Source organism: Hakea prostrata, chromosome 3 (assembly GCF_041222555.1).
Source record: "Hakea prostrata isolate BN-2017 chromosome 3, UWA_Hpros_2, whole genome shotgun sequence".
Lineage (NCBI taxonomy): Eukaryota > Viridiplantae > Streptophyta > Magnoliopsida > Proteales > Proteaceae > Hakea > Hakea prostrata.
In genome coordinates this window covers 36,553,067-36,567,563 of record NC_142602.1, presented here as the reverse complement: position 1 = coordinate 36,567,563, position 14,497 = coordinate 36,553,067, and positions in this window count along the sequence as shown.

Genomic DNA, 14,497 nt, shown 5'->3' with positions numbered 1-14,497 from the left:
TCCCAGGCGGTGAAGGATGCGAAGGAAGCTGAGTTTATGATTCCGACTCAAGGAACTTTGTCCGTGTTGGAGTACCAACGAAGTTCGAGGAGCTTCATTTCTTTGCTCCAGATTCTTTGAAGGAAGACCTCGCCAAAGCAAAGAAGTTCTTCAAAGGACTACGCCCGCCATTAAAGCTTACCTCACAGTCCAGCCTATAGTGAGCTATGCTCAAGTGGTGCAGAACTCAAGAAGTTGGAAGAAACAGAGAAGGAAAGTGCTCGTGTGCAAAAGCCTTGGCGGTCAAGGAATTCTGGTTTGGTGGATCGCAATGATCGTCGTTATGTGAGACCTACACCCTACCCCGCTCCTACCTTTCGGGCTAAGAGTGTAGGTCGAACACGGGTTTTCAGCAGCGCCCGGCCAGTTTAAACAAGATGGCGGAAACCGACCACCAGCAAATGCAAGTGCAAGTGCAAGTGCAAGTGCAAGGCCTTTTGTTCGAAGCCCTCTGTTGCAGCCACCCCGTTGGATCCAGCAATCCCGTTTGCTTCTACCGCAAGCAAGCTGGTCATTTCGCTCGTGCTCTGTCCGGGCGGCTCGCCCAGCCCCGGCCCTGGTGGTGAAGAGTGCTCCTGCTCCTCCCTCCGGTAGAGTTTTCAGTATTTCCGATCGAGCGATCCAAGCCATGATGTGATTACAGTACATTGTTAGTCGCTTCTATTTCGCATTTGTCTTATTTGATACGGGTGCATCTCATTCGTTCATGTCATCTCGCATTCATCAAGAAGACTAACCTAATCCCGAGAAGTTGTCTAGTTGTTTATTGATTAGTACACCTCACTGGTCCTCATGTGAAACTAGATAAGGGGTTATCTAAATGTCCTGTGTTGATTGGTGAGAAGAACTTGGAAGCCAATTTTGTGATTCTTGACATGAAGGATTTCGATGTTATTTTGGGAATCGATTGGTTGACAGCCCACAAAGCTGTGTTCCTTTGTTCCTCAAAGAAGATTCAGTTCCATATTTGTGGAAGTCCGGTCTTTGAATTTCGGGTGAAAAGAGAAGGGTTTGTAAGAAGGTGCTTCTCCGCCGATGCAAGTCTATGCCCTAGTGGATGATGCTTCATCCGAAGGCAAGGGTATAGTGGAGAAAAGAGTCGATGAAGTCGGTTGTCTCGACTTTGTTGATGTCTTCCCGATGATCTATCGGAGTGCCTCCACAGAGATGTCATTCTCTATTGATCTCGTCCCCGGTGCCGCACCTATCTAAGCTCCGTTGGATGGCTCCTACCGAGTTGAAAGAGTTCAAAATCAGTTGAATGAGCTCATTGATAGAGGTTTCTCCCTGTGTGTCACCTTGGGGAGCTCCGTCTTGTTCGTCAGAAGACGGTGTATCGCTGTGCATCGACTACCGTGGTTGAATAAGTTGACTATCAAGAATAGATATCCGCTGCCCAATCGATGATCTCTTCGATCGGTGAGGGTGCATTGTGTTCTCAAGTTGACTTAAGGTCCGGATATCACCAATTGAAAGTGAAGTCTGTGATATCTTCAAGACGCTTTCCCCGTATGGTCACTATGAGTTTAGAGTCATGCCCTTCGGATTGACCAATGCCTCGTGTTCATGGACCTCTGAACCGAGTATTTCATGATGTGCTTGATAAGTTTGTGATTGTTTTCATTGATGACATCTTGATCTATTCGAAGAGCGAGAAGAGCACGTCATCTAAGTTTCACTTTGCAAAGGTTGCGGGAAAAGAAGTTGTTTGCTAAGTTTAGCAAGTGTGATTTCCGGCTAAGAGAGTGGTTTTCCTTGGTCATGTAGTTTCAGCCAGGTATTCGTGTCCAATCCCGAAAGGTCCAGCTGGCTGATTGGGAGAGACCGGTCCGAATAGAGTTTTCTTGGATTGCGGTTACTACCGGTTTTTGAGAACTTTTCTCGGTTGGCTGCTCCTATGACTAAGTTGACCGAAAGAAGAAGTTTGTTTGGTCCGCGCTTGTAGAAGAATTTCCAAGAGTTGAAAGATAGATTGACAAGTGCCCCGGTTTGACTATACCCGATAGTTCCGTGGTTGACGTTTATACCGATCCAGATTGGTTTGGGTTGTGTACTGATGCAACATGGCAGGTCGAGCCTTGCTTCTCGCATTAGGATTATAGCGGATTACCCCACTCACGATCTAGAACTGCCCCTTGCTTGCTTTAGTTTGGAGACATTATCTTTACGGTGAGAAGATTGCCATTTCACGGATCATAAGAGTTTGAAATACTTCTTTACCCAAAAGGAGTTGAACATGAGACAAAGGAGATGGTTGGAACTAGTCTCCGATTATGATTGTGATATTCGTATCATCCTGGGAAAGCAAATGTTGTTGCGATGCTCTTAGTAGGAAGAACTAGAAGAAGACTTTGGATTTGAATGCTTTGAGTTTACCATTGTGGTCTTCTATTGAGAGTTTTGATTTGGAAATCGTCCCAGAATTCTGATTTTATTCTTTCGCCTGCCAGATCCGTCTTAGAGATAAGATTGTTGCTCTCGGTTCGATCAGATTTTTGATCAAAGTTGAAGTTTCTTCATCCTGATCGGACCCCGACTTTGGTATATCCATGGATGGTGCTTGTTGTTTAGAGGAAGACCGTGTGTGCCTGCAACGAGAGTTAAGAAAGAAATATTGAAGGAGCACACCATCTCTTTCTTCGACACCGGAAGCACCAAGATGTACAAGGACTTGAAGGAACATTTCCGGTGGATTGGTCTAAAGGCGATGTTATGATTTTGTTGCCAGTGTGAGACTTGCCAACGTGTGAAGCCGTTCGCAACCTCCATCTGGATTACTTCAACCCCTTCCTATTCCGTTGGGTGGGAAGATATCTCCATGGACTTTGTGACTAGCTTGCCTCGACAAGTAAGGCTGCCCTGTGGTGATTGTTGATGGTTGACCAAATCAGCCCATTTCATTCCTATGAAGATCACTCATACTCGGATAAGCTAGCCGGGCTTTTGTGGATATGTGGTTCGTCGCATGGTGTGCCATTGGTATTGTTTCGATCGTGATCCTAGGTTCACCTCAAGGTTTTGGAATAGTTTGCGAGGCCTTGGGAACCCAATTGAACTTGAGTCAGCTCATCATCCACAGTCGATGGACAATCCGAGCACAATTCAGACATTGGAGACTGCTCGATCTTGTGTGGTGGATATGGGTGGTAATTGGGATGAACACCTAGCTTTGGTTGGTTTGCCTATAACAACAGTTATCAAGCAACAATAGGCATGGCTCCATTCAAGGCTTTGTATGGTAGTACTTGTAGGACACCTTTGTCTGGTCGCGAAAGAAAAGTCTTAGGTCCCGAGATGATTGAAGCTACAAGTGCTATGGTAGATATGATAAGAGAAGGATTAAGTCCGCCCATCGAGACAATCTTATGCTGATAAGAGAAGGACCGATTTGGAATTTCAAGTTGGAGAGAAAGTCTTTCCGAAGGTCTCACCAATGAAGGGTGTGATGAGATTCAATGTTAAGGGAAAGCTTAGCCCTCGTTACATTGGACCTTTCGAGATTTTGGAAAAGGTTGGACCTCTTGCGTATCGATTAGCATTACCTCCGTCTCTTGCTGGTGTGCACAATGTGTTTCATATTTCGATGCTCCGAAAATACATAGAGAATCCGAACACATTTTGCAGCAAGCACTGAAGGACTTAGTGCTGATTTGACCTATGATGAAGAACCGGCCAAATCCCGGATAGGAAGGACAACAGCTGGAATCGCGCCATTCCTTTGGTGAAGATTCGTGGAAGAACCATACCCCGAAGAAGCTTCTTGGGAGAAGGAAGAAGACATGAAGGAGAAGTTTCCTTACCTCTTTGGAAGCACAGTGCGCTTTCAATTTCGGGGCGAAATTTCTTTAAGGGGGGAGAATGTGAAACCCAGCCCTAACCTTGACCCGGAAACCTTGTTGTTTGTAGGTCCGATGACCCAGTAAAGTAAGAAGTCAGCTTTGGGCCATCCCAGAGAGGACTTGGTGTCCGGCTTTGAATCCATGAAGGTTGATGATGAGGTTCTATTTATGGAAACTGAATCCGGATGAAGATCTAATTAGTTGATGGACTTGGAGTGCTCTCTATCTTGGTTTGAAGGCATTTCTACCTATTAGGTAAGTCACTTGACTTGTGTGCAAAACCCCTTTAGGATTGGATTTGATCTGGACCTTCAATTCCCTGTTTTGGCCTTCCTTGTCACATTGGTCGACCGATTGTCGATCGGGCCATCGACCAATCCACTCGACCAATGAGTGCTGTCTTTGGCAATTAGGTTGATTCTTGCTCTATTTAAGTCCAACCTCTAGTCCACTTCGTATTTGCTGCCTCCAAACCCTCTGAACGAACCAAAGACCTCGCAAGTCATCTCTCTTGCATCCTTGGTGTTTTCTTGACGGATCTTCGTCGGAACTCTTCTTTTTGCATCAAAAGGTATGTCTACTCTCTCTTCTTCTCCTCCATCTTTGTTTTTCTTTCCTTTTTGAGTTGAGACAGGAGAGAGATGCTGCATCCTCTGTTGCAAACATCTCCGAACATGTTCTCATGATCATCCTAAGGATTTAAGGCTAGAACAATGATCTTAACCATGATCATTGCAAGCTTTTGAAGGATTCATGATCAAACCATGATTTAATCTCTGTTAATCTTCTAATCTGATTCTGATCTCTTTGGATCTTCTTTCATTGATCATGTTAGTGGTTAATGGTTGTGTTTTCTTTCCATGATCCATAATCCATAGAATTCTAGTTGCTCTCTTCTACCTTACTATGTGTTCTTCATGATGCATGATAGTTACATATATGGTAGGTTTTATTTCCTTATTTAGATTTATGCTTCTAAGCCTTATTCCATGAAGACCTATGCATGTTTTCATGTTTTCATTACCGAAAGCAATGATCCATCCTCCTATTGTTCTTGTCTTTGTTTTCTATTTCAAATTCATCAAGATCCATGTTTGAGTTAATTATGGTAACTTTTTGTTTCCTAATTTGGATCTTGATACCTTGATTTGATTAGTGTTTTGAGGTCCCCTATATGTTAGAATACTACTGATGTAGTCTACCCCTTGATTAGTACCCTTTTGAACCACCAAATTCGGATTTCATATCTTAAAACTCTGATTTTTAGGCTACTGTCTGCATTGGTCGACTGATTGGTCGACTGGACCACTCGACCAATCCACTCGACCAATGAGTACAGCAACTCCAGATTTGGTCTGTTTCGGATGTTTTGATATCTTTTCTGTTAGGGATCCTTCCTAATATGTTGTATATACTTGTTTAGGACCTTCTTCTCAAGTTTGCCAAGATCTTACTTGATTTCTTAGGATTCTTTGCGAGTTATAAAAGGTAAGGATGGTTATTTCCTTAATTACGTAGATAGCATGAATCTAGTTTCTATATTTGAATATCATTAATATGTTTCCTAAATTAGATTTTTACAATGATATACTACTGTTGCATAACTTTGATTACAGTAGCATTACTTATTCATATTGAGTTGATTCATGTATGATTTACTTACCAATGTTATACAAGTGATTGTAATTACTGATTTCTTTCCATATATGGAGTTACCATATATGTGATGATATGAATTGATGCATGTGTATGCTTACGTATGGTTTGGAAAGGAGAGGTGTCCTTTCGACACTTCCGTCCCTTGGACTACTACGGGAATATTATGGGATGTTTCCGGAGATGCCCTCTGGACACCTTCCTAAACTGTTGGATGACATATCTAGGATTGTCTAGTAGTGTTTGGCTAGGATGTCCTATTATGTCAGACCCTAATCGGAGGGGTATTGAGACCGAACGACCCGTGGTAGCAATGGGGATTCATGGGCGCTCAAGACCGGTAACCAACCCGTGAGAGGACAGGAATCACATTGTGGGGGCCATTTATTGGTAGGGTTGCATATGATTAGACTTGGGCTCACGGGCGCTTAAGACCGGTAACCAACCCGTGAGAGGACGTGAGAGCTTCCCGTTTACCATATGTGGATGATCAATAGGGTTGATGAGTCCGTAGTCCGAGTTGGTCGGTGCCATAGGATACGCCGACTCTAGTGTGAAGGATACCGGAAAGGATCGTCGGGGACGAGGAATGGAAGTATCTGGATCCGACTTGATGTAACCAAGTAGAAGACTTGCATTTGGCTAGGTTTTACCCCGACATGCGCCGGTACTTATGCCAAATGGTTGTGAGAGAGTGTGTTGACTTAACCCCCGCCAAGGTTTGTCCCGAGGGATGAAGGACCCATTACCAATCGGCTGCTCAAGACCGGTGAAATGATCCGTGAGAGAATCCAAGATATCTTAAATGGTTGAGGATGTGAGTGGACTTTCCTAAAGAAGTACGGTGCTATGACTTAAAGCATGTCTGCCAATAGAGACCAGCATACATAGAGTTAGATTCATTCATTCATTGTTTGTCTCATATCATATTGCATTTATGTTTGTTCTGGAATCCTGCCATTTATGTTATTATGGATTTTAACTGCCTTACTGAGTTTCTTTGAAACTCATTCCTTTATTGTACAATGTTGTTAGACTATCCTGCAGGTACTGAGTACTATGACGGTCCCTATGAGGAAGCGCAAGGCGAAGAGACATATCTCCAGGAAGGTGATTGCGGTTACCACAATTACTCTGAAGATCCCGCGAGTGGTTATGCTCCGTACGATGCTTAGTCCGACCATTGAGTGGAAGCGTCCTTGTGCTATTTATGAGATCTATACCTACAAGGATGTCGTCTATAAAGTGGAGAATAATTTAGTTACCCAATGTACTTGCTACTGGGATTAGATTTTGTCTAGTTTATTCTTTAGAGCTACTTTTCCGCTGGATGTAAAGTGGGATTTTGCTTCACTTTACTTATCTGTTTGATACTCTGATTATATCTATTATTCTGATTCGTTTATGATTCATTCTTTCATTATTGGATCTATGATTTATCTTCCGCACTTTTATTATGATTGTTCATGATTATGTTATTGTTTATGTGGGAGGTTGATCACTCGATACCTGATCTTCGGGCTGTGGATCACACTCTCGGGTATGCCAGATAGGGTACCGGCTGGGAGGGCGTGACATAGACTCTCAACCCTATTGGTCATCCATATATGATAAACGGGAAGCTCTTATGTCCTCTCAAGGGTTAGCTACTAGTCTTGAGTGCCCACCAATCCCCATTGCTGTCACGGGTCACTCGGTCTCAATTCCCCTTTCAATAGGGTCAGATATGACAGGGTTTTCCCTAACCAAACTCATATAGACCATATCCTAGGAATGTCAACCAATAATCAGGGAAAGTGCCAAGGGGCATCATAGGAAAGCGTCCCATAGCACCTCCATTGATGTCTAATGACAGAAATGCCAAAAGGGCATTCCCCATTCCCCAATCACAACTTAGACAATCACATCAAATCATGATTTTGTAGATATCACAACATAGTCCAACTCACAATCACATCATTCATAATCAATAACAGTATGTAAATTATATCATGAGTAGACTATTGTAATTATAGAAATAAAACATTATAGAAAAAGTAACTACAATAGCTAACACATGTATATAAGTCATAATATATCAAAGCATGTGCATATTGTTCGTATTCACCTTATATTCAACTTTTTAATCTTCGAAAAAGAGATTAGAGAGCAAGTCCAAACTCACCAAAATAACCCTAAACAAACATGTAAAGAGTATAAGGGACAAACTATAATGATCGGAGACGAAATATAGTCAAAATGGAGCAAAGTTGCTGTCAGGCACATCCTTGGTCGATGGCCTTGGTTGATGGTATTGACCAAGAGGATCGACCAAGCATTTTGTGTACAGACAGAAACTTCCAACTTTGGTCGGAACTCTTCGAATCACATTGGAACACTCCGAAATTAATAGAAAAATTTTAAAATAACATATAAAGACTATTTATGATGATCTAAGCATCAAACATGGTCATTGGAATAGAATCCTAATAAATCACCTAATTAGGCTTAATCCGCGGATTCTCACTGAAAGGCTAGAATGAATGGTGATTCATTCTAAAGGTAAGAGAACAATAGATCATGCATAGAAAACAACTTAGGAATAGATCTAACATAGGTTAAAATCAAATAACTACAGTAAGAGTAAATCATAGTCTCATGCTAGATCAAAACATAGAATAACACCATATGGCTTAAGGAAAACATAGAGTGAATGGGGATTCACCCTAATGCTATGAGGATCAGAGACTAGGCCATTACAAGAGTGTAATACCTTCCTCACAATCAAAACAAGTAGTAAGAACAGTAGAGAGAATAGATCAATGAAGTAGGATTGAATACTAACCTTGTAGAAGAAGAATCAAAGGAGGAACTTCTCTTGGATGCTTGGAATCAACCTTGGGCTCGAAGAGGAGGCTCTAGGGTTCTTCTCACATTCTCCAAAAGTTAAGAGGCAAAGTGTTTAGGTTTAGTATGAAGTTACATATAAATAGGACTTCAAAACCCAAAACTTCCAAAAGTACACTATTTTGTCTAGAGGCTACCTTGGTCAATACCATCGACCAAGAGGATCAGCCAAAGGGTTTTCCCTTTGAAAATTGCTCAATTTTGGTTCCTAAAAGCCAAAACCAACTTAAGGAAAGGTCTTACCTGACTCCATAGGGCCTTCCGGAGATGTCAACGCTATACTCAAGGTCCATCTTCCAAGTCCATCCCCATTTAGACTACATCTTCTTCCAAAATCACACAAGGTTTCTAAGGTGGGATCTTCACTATCAATCTTCATTGGTTCAAGTCAATGGGTTCAACAAAGAGGGTCCACAATTGTCTTCTACCTTGGCTTCGGGTCTTTGGACCTACAACATAGATTTCCAGATTAGGGTTGGTGCGGGATTTCACAGTAAGGTACTAAACATTTGATGTCCTACAGGAAAAACCAAGTTAGTAGTGGCAAAGATCTAGTGAAACCTTGCAAATAAGATTACACGTCCTTGTTAGCATTCTCAACCATAGATCGTAACAACCCTTAGAGATTGGTTGGTGAAGATTCATTATCTCTCTCACCAGGATATTCTCCATATAAAAAACTGAAACCTAGATTTTGGCCTAGATGGCTACTAATTGACAAACCCCACAACGCCTTATGGTACATTTAAGGATATGGCGACGAAATCTTAAATTGTGTCATGTGATGAAACTGATATCATTGCTTAATATGCTTCCAAGCTCACTTGGACTTTTCATTAGGCTTCTCCATATAATTCTTTTATGGGTAAGAACTCATTTGTCACAACCCACCTTGTGAAATCCAGCCCTAGCCCTAACCCTAACCTGAAAACCCTGTTGTTTGTAGATTGTGAAACCCAGCCCTAACCTTGACCCGGAAACCTTGTTATTTGTAGGTCCGATGACCCGAAGTAAAGTAAGAAGTCAGCTTTGGGCCATCCCAGTAGAGGACTTGGTGTCTGGCTTTGAATCCATGAAGGTTGATGATGAGGTGCTATTTATGGAAACAGAATCCTGATGAAGATCTAATTAGTTGATGGACTTGGAGTGATCTCTATCTTGGTTTGAAGGCATTTCTACCTACTAGGTAAGTCACTTGACTTGTGTGCAAAACCCCTTTAGGTTTGGATTTGATCCGGGCCTTCAATTCCCTCGTTTTGGCCTTGTCACGCCGCATTGGTCGACCGATTGGTCGATCGGGGCGCCGACCAATCCACTCGACCAATGGGTGTCAGTCTTTGGCAATTAGGTTGATTCTTGCTCTATTTAAGCCTAACCTCGAGTCCACTTCGTATTTGCTGCCTCCAAACCCTCTCGAACGAACCAAAGACCTCTCGCAAGTCATCTCTCTTGCATCCTTGGAGTTTTCTTGGCGGATCTTCGTCGGAACTCTTCTTTTTGCATCAAAAGGTATGTCTACTCTCTCTTCTTCTCCTACATCTTTGTTTTTCTTTCCTTTTTGAGTTGAGACAAGAGAAGAGATGCTGCATCCTCTCGTTGCAAACATCTCTCGAACATGTTCTCATGATCATCCTAAGGATTAAAGGCTAGAACAATGATCTTAACCATGATCATTGCAAGCTTTTGAAGGATTCATGATCAAACCATGATTTAATCTCTCATTAATTTCCTAATCTGAATTCTGATCTCTTTGGATCTTCTTTCATTGATCATGTTAGTGGTTAATGGTTGTGTTTTCTTTCTATGATCCATAATCCATAGAATTCTAGTTGTTCTCTTCTACCTTGCTATGTGTTCTTCATGATGCATGATAGTACATATATGGTAGGTTTTATTTCCTTATTTAGATTTATGCTTCTAAGCCTTATACCATGAAGACCTATGCATGTTTTCATGTTTTCATTACCGAAAGCAATGATCCATCTTCCTATTGTTCTTGTCCTTGTTTTCTATTTCAAACTTCATCAAGATCCATGTTTGATTTATTTATGGTAACTTTTTGTTTCCTAATTTGGGTCTTGATACCTTGATTTGATTAGTGTTTTGAGGTCCCCTATATGCTAGAATACTACTGATGTAGTCTACCCCTTGATTAGTACCCTCTTGAACCATCAAATTCGGATTTCATATCTCAAAACTCTGATTTTCTAAGCTATCGTCTCGCATTGGTCGACCGATTGGTCGATCGGACCACTCGACCAATCCACTCGACCAATGAGTTCAAGAACTCCAATTGGTCCGTTTCGGATGCTTTGCTATATTTTCTGTTAGGGATCTTTCCTAATATGTGTATATACTTGTTTAGGACCTTCTTCTCAAGTTTGCCAAGATCTTACTTGATTTCTTAGGATTCTTTGCGAGTTATAAAAGGTAAGGATGGTTATTTCCTTAATTACATAGATAGCATGAATCTAGTTTCTATATTTGAATATCATTAATATGTTTCCTAAATTAGATTCTTACAATGATATACTACTGTTGCATAACTTTGATTACAGTAGCATTACTTATTCATATTGAATTGATTCATGTATGATTTACTTACCAATGTTATACAAATGATTGTAAATATTGATTTCTTTCCATATATGGAGTTACCATATATGTGATGATATGAATTGATGCATGTGTATGCTTACGTATGGTTTGGGAAGGAGAGGTGTCCTTTTGACATTTCTGTCCTTGGACTACTACGGGAATATTATGGGATGTTTCCGGAGATGCCCTCTCGACACCTTCCTAAACTGTTGGATGACATATATAGGATTGTCTAGTAGTGTTTGGCTAGGATGTCCTGTTATGTCGACCCTAATCGGAGGGGTATTGAGACCGAACGACCCGTGGTAGCAATGGGGATTCATGGGCGCTCAAGACCGGTAACCAACCCGTGAGAGGACAGGAATCACATTGTGGGGGCCATTTATTGGTAGGGTTGCATATGGTTAGACTTGGGCTCACGGGCGCTTAAGACCGGTAACCAACCCGTGAAAGGACGTGAGAGCTTCCCGTTTACCATATGTGGATGATCAATAGGGTTGGTGAGTCCGTAGTCGTGGACTATGAGGACTCTAGTGTGAAGGATACCGGAAAGGATCGTCGGGACGAGGAATGGAAGTATCTGATCTGACTTGATGTAACCAAGTAGAAGACTTGCATTTGGCTAGGTATTACCCCGACATGCGCCAAGACTTATACCAAATGGTTGTGAGAGAGTGTGTTGACTTAACCCCCTAGCCATGGAATGTCCCGAGGGATGCCGGACCCATTACCAACTGATGATGAGTGATTGGAGACTTTCCAGTACTTAAATGGTGAGGATGCGAGTGACTTCAAAGCACGGCGCTATGACTTAAAGCATGTCTCCCAATAGAGACCAGCATACATAGAGTTAGAATCATTCATTCATTGTTTGTCTCATATCATATTGCATTTATGATTGTTCTGAATTCCGCCATATATGTTATTATGGATTTTAATCGCTCTTTACCGAGTTTCTTTGAAACTCATTCCTTTATTGTACAATGTTGTTAGACTATCCTGCAGGTACGGAATACTATGACGGTCCCTACGAGGAAGCGCAAGGCGAAGAGGCATATCTCCAGGAAGGTGATTGCGGTTACCACAATTACTCTGAAGATTCCGCGGGTGGTTATGCTCCGTACAATGCTTAGTCCGACCATTGAGTGGAAGCGTCCTTGTGCTATTTATGAGATCTACACCTACAAGGATGTCGTCTACAAAGTGGAGAATAATCTAGTTACCCAATGTACTTGCTACTGGGATTAGCTTTTATCTAGTTTATTCTTTCGAGCTACTTTTCCGCTGGATGTAAAGTGGGATTTTTGCTTCACTTTACTTATCTGTTGACACTCTGATTATATATTTATTATTCCGTTTCGTTTATGATTCATTCTTTCATTATTGGATCTATGATTTATCTTCCGCACTCTTGTTATGGTTGTTCATGATTATGTTATTGCTTATGTGGGAGGTTGATCACTCGATACCTGATCTTCGGGCTGTGGATCACACTCTCGGGTATGCCAGATAGGGTACCGGCTGGGAGGGCGTGACAGATTGGTATCAGAGCTCAAGGTTCGAGGAGATCCTAACCACAAAAGGCAACAACCGAACATTCCCGAGTCATTGATCCGAAGTGACTCTTCTACTCTTAGAAGTGAATAATAGAACACCGAATTAGAAACTTGAACTTTGAGGCATAACAACATTTCAATAACATACCATAATTATATTTGAACAAATGACACTAATGCAAGGGGCCCCCCCGGGGGGGGCCCCCCCCCCCCCCCCCCCCCCCCCCGCGCCCCCGGGGGGGGGCCCCCCGCCCCGGGGCGGGGCCGGGGGCCCCCCCCCCAAAGCAAAACATACACGAACAACCATAACAAGAGTGCGGAAGATAAATCATAGATTCAATAAAGAAAGAATGAATCATAAACGAAACGGAATAATAGATATATAATCGTAGTGTCAACAGATAAGTAAAGTGAAGCAAAAATCCCACTTTACATCCAAATGAAAAGTAGCTCGAAAGAATAAACTAGATAAAAGCTAATCCCAAAGAGCAAGTACATTGGGTAACTAAATTATTCTCCACTTTGTAGACGACATCCTTGTAGGTGTAGATCTCATAAATAGCACAAGGACGCTTCCACTCAATGGTCGGACTAAGCATTGTACGGAGCATAACCACCCGCGGAATCTTCGTAGTAATTGTGGTAACCGCAATCACCTTCCCCGGAGATATGCCTCTTCGCCTTGCGCTTCCTCGTAGGGACCGTCATAGTATTCCGTACTGCAGGATAGTCTAACAACATTGTACAATAAAGGAATGAGTTTCAAAGAAACTCAAGAAGGCGCTTAAAATCCATAATAACATATATGGCAGAATTCCGTAACAATCATAAATGCAATATGATATGAGACAAACAATGAATGAATGATTCTAACTCTATGTATGCTGGTCTCTATTGGCGTACATGCTTTAAGTCATAGCACCGTACTTCCGTAGGAAAGTCTCAATCACTCATCATCAGTTGGTAATGGGTCCGGCATCCCTCGGGACAAACCATGGCTAGGGGTTAAGTCAACACACTCTCTCACAACCATTTGGTATAAGTACCGGCGCATGTCGTGGTAATACCTAGCCAAATGCAAGTCTTCTACTTGGTTACATCAAGTCGATCCGGATACTTCCATTCCTCGTCCCCGACGATCCTTTCCGGTATCCTTCACACTAGAGTCCTCATAGTCCCCGACTACGGACTCACCAACCCTATTGATCATCCACATATGGTAAACGGGAAGCTCTCACGTCCTTTCACGGGTTGGTTACCGGTCTTAAGCGCCCGTGAGCCCAAGTCTAACCATATGCAACCCTACCAATAAATGGCCCCCACAATGTGATTCCCGTCCTCTCACGGGTTGGTTACCGGTCTTGAGCGCCCATGAATCCCCATTGCTACCACGGGTCGTTCGGTCTCAATACCCCTCCGATTAGGGTCCGACATAACAGACATCCTAGCCAAACACTACTAGACAATCCTAGATATGTCATCCAACAGCTTTAGGAAGGTGTCCAGAGGGCATCTCCGGAAACATCCCATAATATTCCCGTAGTAGTCCAAGGACAGAAATGTCAAAAGGACACCTCTCCTTCCCAAACCATACGTAAGCATACACATGCATCAATTCATATCATCACATATATGGTAACTCCATATATGGAAAGAAATCAATATTTACAAACATTTGTATAACATTGGTAAGTAAATCATACATGAATCAATTCAATATGAATAAGTAATGCTACCGTAATCAAAGTTATGCAACAATAGTATATCATTGTAAGAATCTAATTTAGGAAACATATTAATGATATTCAAATATAGAAACTAGATTCATGCTATCTATGTAATTAAGGAAATAACCATCCTTACCTTTTATAACTCGCAAAGAATCCTAAGAAATCAAGTAAGATCTTGGCAAACTTGAGAAGA